This window comes from Lepidochelys kempii, chromosome 7 (assembly GCF_965140265.1).
Source record: "Lepidochelys kempii isolate rLepKem1 chromosome 7, rLepKem1.hap2, whole genome shotgun sequence".
NCBI lineage: Eukaryota > Metazoa > Chordata > Testudines > Cheloniidae > Lepidochelys > Lepidochelys kempii.
This window is the reverse complement of record NC_133262.1, coordinates 81,412,788-81,422,764: the sequence shown is the minus strand read 5'-3', so window position 1 is coordinate 81,422,764 and position 9,977 is coordinate 81,412,788. Positions and strand designations below refer to the sequence as shown.

The 9,977-nt window shown below is 53.9% G+C and overlaps 1 non-coding gene across 1 annotated transcript; it reads right to left on the bottom strand.

Annotated features, from left to right (window-relative positions):
- Positions 1-2,580: 2,580 nt before the first annotated feature.
- On the bottom strand, positions 2,581-2,662 carry TRNAS-UGA (transfer RNA serine (anticodon UGA)). The gene has a single exon. It is a non-coding gene; the product is annotated as a tRNA-Ser (tRNA).
- Positions 2,663-9,977: the final 7,315 nt, after the last annotated feature.

The window sequence follows — 9,977 nt, the reverse complement described above, 5'->3', positions numbered from 1 at the left end:
TACACTTCTTATGGAGGTGGAGTTATGTCAGTAGGTGTCCACTTAGGTGGAAGCAGCATTCTCATGTAGCCACTGATGTAATTAGTGTAGACCAAACCTCTGTGCAGAATTCAAATAGAATCATAGAATCATAGAATATCAGGGTTGGAAGGGACCCCAGAAGGTCATCTAGTCCAACCCCCTGCTCAAAGCAGGACCAATTCCCAGTTAAATAATCCCAGCCAGGGCTTTGTCAAGCCTGACCTTAAAAACCTCTAAGGAAGGAGATTCTACCACCTCCCTAGGTAACGCATTCCAGTGTTTCACCACCCTCTTAGTGAAAAAGTTTTTCCTAATATCCAATCTAAACCTCCCCCACTGCAACTTGAGACCATTACTCCTCGTTCTGTCATCTGCTACCATTGAGAACAGTCTAGAGCCATCCTCTTTGGAACCCCCTTTCAGGTAGTTGAAAGCAGCTATCAAATCCCCCCTCATTCTTCTCTTCTGCAGGCTAAACAATCCCAGCTCCCTCAGCCTCTCCTCATAACTCATGTGTTCCAGTCCCCTAATAATTTTTGTTGCCCTTCGCTGGACTCTCTCCAATTTATCCACATCCTTCTTGAAGTGTGGGGCCCAAAACTGGACACAGTACTCCAGATGAGGCCTCACCAATGTCGAATAGAGGGGAACGATCACGTCCCTCGATCTGCTCGCTATGCCCCTACTTATACATCCCAAAATGCCATTGGCCTTCTTGGCAACAAGGGCACACTGCTGACTCATATCCAGCTTCTCGTCCACTGTCACCCCTAGGTCCTTTTCCGCAGAACTGCTGCCTAGCCATTCGGTCCCTAGTCTGTAGCTGTGCATTGGGTTCTTCCGTCCTAAGTGCAGGACCCTGCACTTATCCTTATTGAACCTCATCAGATTCCTTTTGGCCCAATCTTCCAATTGGTCTAGGTCCTTCTGTATCCTATCCCTCCCCTCCAGCGTATCTACCACTCCTCCCAGTTTAGTATCATCCGCAAATTTGCTGAGAGTGCAATCCACACCATCCTCCAGATCATTTATGAAGATATTGAATAAAACCGGCCCCAGGACCGACCCTTGGGGCACTCCACTTGATACCACTTGATGTTTTAAATCCTTTGTCTGTCTCTGAGTCTCAAATGTATTTCTTCCTTTGATGACTTTAAACAACTTGAAGAATCTCAGTGTTTGTTACACAAATATCAACAGGTTGGTAAACTCAAGCTGAGCGCTGATAGCTGGGTGTGTGCTCCAGAGAATGGAGACACCACTATTGTTGGAACTCCCTGTGTCATTTTTTTTCCCTCCAAGATGAAATTTTAGCCAAATTCAAGGGCGTTTGCAAAGCATTTGGATTTCAGCAGAACTGCATTTTGAAAATCTTGGAAAATGCAGTATCCCCACAGGTTTCCTGTCCAGCTCTAGTGCTCTATCACCCCCATCTACTGTATCCAAGCATTTATATCAGGGAGGGCAAACTACGGGCATTGGGCCAGATCCAGCCTGTCAGGGCTTTCAGTGCAGCCCGTGGGATTGCCAGCCCCCTCGTGCAGTGGGGCTAAGGCAGACTCCCTGCCTGCCCTGGCCCCGCCACGCTCCTGGAAGTGGCTGGCATGACATCCCTGTGGCCCCTGGGGCTGGGGTGGGGGCAGAGGGCTCTGTGTGCTGACCTTGTCTGCAGGCACTTCCCCTGCAGCTCCTATTGGCTGGGAACGGGGAACCGTGGCCAATGAGAGCTTCGGGGGTGGTACCCGCAGGCGAGGGCAGTACGCGGCGGATCTGCCCGCCCCACCCCACCCCACCCCACCCCCAGGAGCCACTGCTAGACATGCTGGCCACTTCTGGGAGCAGTGTGCGCCTAGCCCCACTGTGCACTGCTGCCACCCCAGAGCTGCTCGAGGTAAGTGGCGCTGGCCTGGAGCCTGCACCCTGCACCCCAACCTGCTGCCTTTAGCCCTCTGCTGCACTGAGCCCCAGCCCTCTGCCCTGAGCCCCTTCCTGCACATCACACCCCTCCCACACCCTGCACTCCCTCCTGCACCCCAACCCCCTGCCCCAGCCCAATCTTCATGGCCCTGCATACAATTTCCCCACACAGAGGTGGCCCGAGGGCCAAAAAGTTTGCCCACCCCTGGTTTATATCCCTGGTCATCAAGGTAGACAAGTAGTGACCAAAAAGAAAAGGAGTACTTGTGGCACCTTAGAGACTAACCAATTTATTCTTAGTCTCTAAGGTGCCACAAGTACTCCTTTTCTTTTTGCGAATACAGACTAACACGGCTGTTCCTCTGAAAGTAGTGACCAGTTCATACTTAGCACCTGGCCTGATGGTACCCTTCCTCTCCGTCTGGGGGCAGTATTTCAGCTTCCTTCCATTGCTTGCTTAATTGTTTACTTCATTTTAATATTTGTAGACCCCTAAATTCAGGGCAGCAGGCGGGTGAAGGAGTTGGGACACTGATAACATCTCAGTAGCGATCCTGTAGCCACTTACCTGTCGATACAAAATCCTATTCGGCTATGGGAAAGGGGTTTTAAATGAAAAGAAAAAGTTCATCCCTTCCATTTCGCAGCGAGCAGGGTTCGAACCTGCGCGGGGAGACCCCATTGGATTTCAAGTCCAACGCCTTAACCACTCGGCCATCGCTGCTGTTGAAAGCACAGTGCGCCGGTAGGATACTTTACCAATAAGAGCTTTGCCTGGGGCTTCCTCCTTCCGTATCTCGTGGGGCCACTGACCAATGAGAGACGCTCCGCACCGCCTTCCCACAGCCCAAGGGGAGCGGGCGGCCCCGGGGCCGCCTCCGCCGAGAGTTGGAGACACAGCAGCCGAGGACTGTTTCTTCTCGTGCTTCCCTGTCGGCCCCGCGCGGGGAGAGAGCTGGGTACAGTTGCTCCGCGGCAGGCTGCGGGAGCGGGGGCCATGGCCAGAGGAGGGGGGACGCTGCCGAGGAAGAGCCGGGCAAAGAGGAGTAGCAAAGGCGAAAGCCGCCCGCTAGCCGCCTGCTGCAGCGGAGGCAACGAGACAGGCGCGGATGGCCTCGGAGCTGTTACTAGAGAGTCTGACACAGACACAGCCGCCTGCCCGGCTCCCCCAACAGCCTCCCTACGCACCCCTGTCCCAGGAGCACTCCCCCAGCGTCAGCCCCAACACCAACTCCGCCCTCAGCCCCGAGCACGGCGACCATCGCTCACCGCCCTTCTCCCTCCACACAGCCACACACACCCCACAGCCCCTCTCCCTTAGCCCATCTACAGCCCCCAGCACTACACCTGTCACAGCCCCTTTGCCTCAGGGCAGCCACAGCCCCTCTCCCTTAGCCCATCTACAGCCCCCAGCACTACACCTGTCACAGCCCCTTTGCCTCAGCGCAGACACACCCCACAGCCCCTCTCCCTTAGCCCATCTACAGCCCCCAGCACTACACCTGTCACAGCCCCTTTGCCTCAGGGCAGCCACACCCCACAGCCCGTCGCCCTTAGCCCATCTACAGCCCCCAGCACTACACCTGTCACAGCCCCTTTGCCTCAGCACAGCCACACCCCACAGCCCCTCTCCCTTAGCCCATCTACAGCCCCCAGCACTACACCTGTCACAGCCCCTTTGCCTCAGCGCAGACACACCCCACAGCCCGTCGCCCTTAGCCCATCTACAGCCCCCAGCACTACACCTGTCACAGCCCCTTTGCCTCAGCGCAGACACACCCCACAGCCCCTCTCCCTTAGCCCATCTACAGCCCCCAGCACTACACCTGTCACAGCCCCTTTGCCTCAGGGCAGCCACACCCCACAGCCCGTCGCCCTTAGCCCATCTACAGCCCCCAGCACTACACCTGTCACAGCCCCTTTGCCTCAGCACAGCCACACCCCACAGCCCCTCTCCCTTAGCCCATCTACAGCCCCCAGCACTACACCTGTCACAGCCCCTTTGCCTCAGGGCAGCCACACCCCACAGCCCGTCGCCCTTAGCCCATCTACAGCCCCCAGCACTACACCTGTCACAGCCCCTTTGCCTCAGCGCAGACACACCCCACAGCCCGTCGCCCTTAGCCCATCTACAGCCCCCAGCACTACACCTGTCACAGCCCCTTTGCCTCAGCGCAGACACACCCCACAGCCCGTCGCCCTTAGCCCATCTACAGCCCCCAGCACTACACCTGTCACAGCCCCTTTGCCTCAGCACAGCCACACCCCACAGCCCCTCTCCCTTAGCCCATCTACAGCCCCCAGCACTACACCTGTCACAGCCCCTTTGCCTCAGCGCAGACACACCCCACAGCCCGTCGCCCTTAGCCCATCTACAGCCCCCAGCACTACACCTGTCACAGCCCCTTTGCCTCAGCGCAGACACACCCCACAGCCCGTCGCCCTTAGCCCATCTACAGCCCCCAGCACTACACCTGTCACAGCCCCTTTGCCTCAGCGCAGACACACCCCACAGCCCGTCGCCCTTAGCCCATCTACAGCCCCCAGCACTACACCTGTCACAGCCCCTTTGCCTCAGCGCAGACACACCCCACAGCCCGTCGCCCTTAGCCCATCTACAGCCCCCATCACTACACCTGTCACAGCCCCTTTGCCTCAGCGCAGACACACCCCACAGCCCGTCGCCCTTAGCCCATCTACAGCCCCCAGCACTACACCTGTCACAGCCCCTTTGCCTCAGCGCAGACACACCCCACAGCCCGTCGCCCTTAGCCCATCTACAGCCCCCAGCACTACACCTGTCACAGCCCCTTTGCCTCAGGGCAGCCACAGCCCCTCTCCCTTAGCCCATCTACAGCCCCCAGCACTACACCTGTCACAGCCCCTTTGCCTCAGCACAGCCACACCCCACAGCCCCTCTCCCTTAGCCCATCTACAGCCCCCAGCACTACACCTGTCACAGCCCCTTTGCCTCAGCGCAGACACACCCCACAACCCGTCGCCCTTAGCCCATCTACAGCCCCCAGCACTACACCTGTCACAGCCCCTTTGCCTCAGCGCAGACACACCCCACAGCCCGTCGCCCTTAGCCCATCTACAGCCCCCAGCACTACACCTGTCACAGCCCCTTTGCCTCAGCACAGCCACACCCCACAGCCCCTCTCCCTTAACCCATCTACAGCCCCCAGCACTACACCTGTCACAGCCCCTTTGCCTCAGCACAGCCACACCCCACAGCCCCTCTCCCTTAGCCCATCTACAGCCCCCAGCACTACACCTGTCACAGCCCCTTTGCCTCAGCGCAGACACACCCCACAGCCCGTCGCCCTTAGCCCATCTACAGCCCCCAGCACTACACCTGTCACAGCCCTTTTGCCTCAGCACAGCCACACCCCACAGCCCCTCGCCCTTAGCCCATCTACAGCCCCCAGCACTACACCTGTCACAGCCCCTTTGCCTCAGCGCAGACACACCCCACAGCCCCTCTCCCTTAGCCCATCTACAGCCCCCATCACTACACCTGTCACAGCCCCTTTGCCTCAGCGCAGACACACCCCACAGCCCGTCGCCCTTAGCCCATCTACAGCCCCCAGCACTACACCTGTCACAGCCCCTTTGCCTCAGCGCAGCCACAGCCCCTCTCCCTTAGCCCATCTACAGCCCCCAGCACTACACCTGTCACAGCCCCTTTGCCTCAGCGCAGCCACACCCCCCAGCCCCTCTCCCTTAACCCATCTACAGCCCCCAGCACTACACCTGTCACAGCCCCTTTGCCTCAGCACAGCCACACCCCACAGCCCCTCTCCCTTAACCCATCTACAGCCCCCAGCACTACACCTGTCACAGCCCCTTTGCCTCAGCACAGCCACACCCCACAGCCCCTCTCCCTTAGCCCATCTACAGCCCCCAGCACTACACCTGTCACAGCCCCTTTGCCTCAGCACAGCCACACCCCACAGCCCCTCTCCCTTAACCCATCTACAGCCCCCAGCACTACACCTGTCACAGCCCCTTTGCCTCAGCACAGCCACACCCCACAGCCCCTCTCCCTTAGCCCATCTACAGCCCCCAGCACTACACCTGTCACAGCCCCTTTGCCTCAGCACAGCCACACCCCACAGCCCGTCGCCCTTAGCCCATCTACAGCCCCCAGCACTACACCTGTCACAGCCCCTTTGCCTCAGGGCAGCCACAGCCCCTCTCCCTTAGCCCATCTACAGCCCCCAGCACTACACCTCTCACAGCCCCTTTGCCTCAGGGCAGCCACACCCCACAGCCCCTCTCCCTTAACCCATCTACAGCCCCCAGCACTACACCTGTCACAGCCCCTTTGCCTCAGCACAGCCACACCCCACAGCCCCTCTCCCTTAGCCCATCTACAGCCCCAAGCACTACACCTGTCACAGCCCCTTTGCCTCAGCACAGCCACACCCCACAGCCCGTCGCCCTTAGCCCATCTACAGCCCCCAGCACTACACCTGTCACAGCCCCTTTGCCTCAGGGCAGCCACACCCCACAGCCCCTCTTCCTTAACCCATCTACAGCCCCCAGCACTACACCTGTCACAGCCCCTTCGCCTCAGCGCAGTCACACCCCACAGCCCCTCTCCCTTAACCCATCTACAGCCCCCAGCACTACACCTGTCACAGCCCCTTTGCCTCAGCGCAGCCACACCCCACAGCCCCTCTCCCTTAACCCATCTACAGCCCCCAGCACTACACCTGTCACAGCCCCTTTGCCTCAGCACAGCCACACCCCACAGCCCCTCTCCCTTAGCCCATCCACAGCCCCAAGCACTACACCTGTCACAGCCCCTTTGCCTCAGCACAGCCACACCCCACAGCCCGTCGCCCTTAGCCCATCTACAGCCCCCAGCACTACACCTGTCACAGCCCCTTTGCCTCAGGGCAGCCACACCCCACAGCCCCTCTTCCTTAACCCATCTACAGCCCCCAGCACTACACCTGTCACAGCCCCTTTGCCTCAGCACAGCCACACCCCACAGCCCCTCTCCCTTAACCCATCTCCAGCCCCCAGCACTACACCTGTCACAGCCCCTTTGCCTCAGGGCAGCCACAGCCCCTCTCCCTTAGCCCATCTACAGCCCCCAGCACTACACCTGTCACAGCCCCTTTGCCTCAGCGCAGCCACACCCCACAGCCCCTCTCCCTTAACCCATCTACAGCCCCCAGCACTACACCTGTCACAGCCCCTTTGCCTCAGGGCAGCCACACCCCACAGCCCGTCTCCCTTAGCCCATCTACAGCCCCCAGCACTACACCTGTCACAGCCCCTTTGCCTCAGGGCAGCCATACCCCACAGCCCCTCTCCCTTAGCCCATCTACAGCCCCCAGCACTACACCTGTCACAGCCCCTTTGCCTCAGGGCAGCCACACCCCACAGCCCCTCTCCCTTAGCCCATCTACAGCCCCCAGCACTACACCTGTCACAGCCCCTTTGCCTCAGCACAGCCACACCCCACAGCCCCTCTCCCTTAGCCCATCTACAGCCCCCAGCACTACACCTGTCACAGCTCCTCTCCCTCAACACTAACCCCACACACTGCTACACCCTTACAGTTCCTTTGCCTCAGCACAACTACACCCCACAACACTACATCTATCACAGACCATGTTCCCCAACATAACTACACCCCCATAGCCTCTCTCCCACAGCATAGGTTACCCCCACAGCTTCTAGCACTGCTACACCTATCACAGCTCCCTCTCCCACCAACACAACTACACCCATCATAGCCTCTTGTCCCCTAGGAACACTTAACAACCTTCATAGAACTTCATCCCCCACACGGTCTTGACACTCCCCCATCAACTCCTTCACGCTACCCTTTCCAACTACAAAATTACTGCTCCCCAGAGCCACCATTCTCACAACTCCCAACCCCCATACAACCACAACTGCCTCCCACAACCATAGGCCCACACACAGGACCAGGGCAGCACATCCTCCTCACATATACATTTGCTCCCTAATACAGAACCACAACAGTCCCTTACCCAGACCTTTCTCCTTCCCTGACACCTTTCTCACACCACAGCTATATACTGCTGCACTTCTCTACCGTACAGATCCCCATCTTTACTAGGTAAATCCCCTTACTACTACACCTTCTGCTGTCATGACAACTACAACACTCACAGCATCCCCTCTCACAACTATACTTTCCTCACCACAACCACCTGCAACCTAAATATACTGACCTTCGGAAATTGCTTTGAGTTGTACTGATGAAAGACCCTTTATAAGAGGTAGCTAGGTATTATGATTATTATTTATTATTATTTTATTTTATTTTATTATTGCAGCATTCCTAAGACTACATCACAGTTACTAAACTGCACTCCTTGCTACAACGAACATCGTGCGTCACAAAACCCCTGCCATAACTACAGTACACCATCACAGATAACAATTTGCTCCACAATTGTTGTTTAACTACCCACCCACAATCACACAACATCTTACATAGGTGACAGCCAAAATGAAGTTTATTTCTCATTTTCTTTTTGACCATGTAGTAATTGTAAATCAGGATGTGTCTAATGGGTTTTGTGAAAATATTTTTTTTGTTTTGTTTTTATTTTCATTAAAATGTTCAATTAGCACAAGAATCATTCCCAGTACTGTCTGTCAATAGACATCCAGGCAACAAAGTAAAGAATCTTGTGATTTAAATACTTATTTCACTACATGTAAAACAGGATTTGTATTTTATGCTATGGTATTCTGTGTTTATAGGTCTACATGTTTTAACTATTGAAAATATAAATGGCACAGGTAACGCTGTTCCATTGCATAGTAACCCAAGTAAATTTTGTCTGAATATTAGAGTTTTAGCCAATTTAAGAATAATAAGCGCTTATTTCTAAGTGGATTTATCAAGGTTAAGACATGGCAAGTAATAGATCCAAATATATAAGCTACACGTCTGTTTGGAGATGTACTCATTTTTGCAATGGCTCTGCCTTAATTATTTTCTGATTCTTAATTTTTTTCTAGCAATAAAATCATCTCAGCTATTACATGACTACTAAATGTGAATTAACACACTCTTGACATTTTTAGATCCATGAATATTGATTTAATCCCTTTTATAATACAGTTGATATGATAAATTTACTTGGCCTTGTACATACCTTGCAGTGGGTAATAAATTTTTTTTTTGCTTTCACCTTGTCTGGCATGTTTATATTTACTATGAGATATATACTATGAGATGGTGGAATTTAATCTTATCTTCCTTCCCAGTTGTTCCTATACATTTTTCCTGCTTCTTCAACTGCCACTAAAGTAGTGCTGATAAGTTATCGTTTTTTCTCATTCCTAAGAACTATCTGTCAAGAGGTCTTTTGAATGATCTCACACTCTCCTCAGCAACAAAAATATTAGTGGATTAATAAAGCCATTAAAGTATCCTAATAAACATAGTCTTTAAGAAGGTTCTCTGGAACCTTGAATGGAGGGAAAAAATGAACTAAAAAGGAAGAGAGACATTAAAATGCACATATCCTTTTAATATAATTTAAACTATTACAATTAAAATTCATTTTAAGGTATTTCAGAAATGAAATATTTATTAAGCTTTTGTTTTTGACATTTTTTATTTTAAATTGTCAAATAACATGTTTAGAGTAATTATTCTGATGTCCCTCAATCATTAGTGTGAGTAAGGCAGTTGGAGTATGTTTTTGAATCTATGTTATGCCCTTAGAATCCAATCCTGCATTATTGAAGTAAATGTGAGTTTTGTCATTTATTTAAGTGGGAGCAGGATTGGGCCCTAAATGGGTTACTAAGGGCTTGTCTACACTTACTGCACGATTGAGACATGGCGATGGATGCATTGGCAGTCTATTTAGCAGGTCTAGCGAACACCTGCTAAATCGACCACAGATCTCTCTCCCGTTGACTCCTGTACTCCACCTGAACGAGAAGCACAAGGGGAGTCAATGCGAGAGCGTCTCCAGTCGACATAGCATAGTGTGGACCCTGTGGTAAGTAGATTTAAGTACATCGAC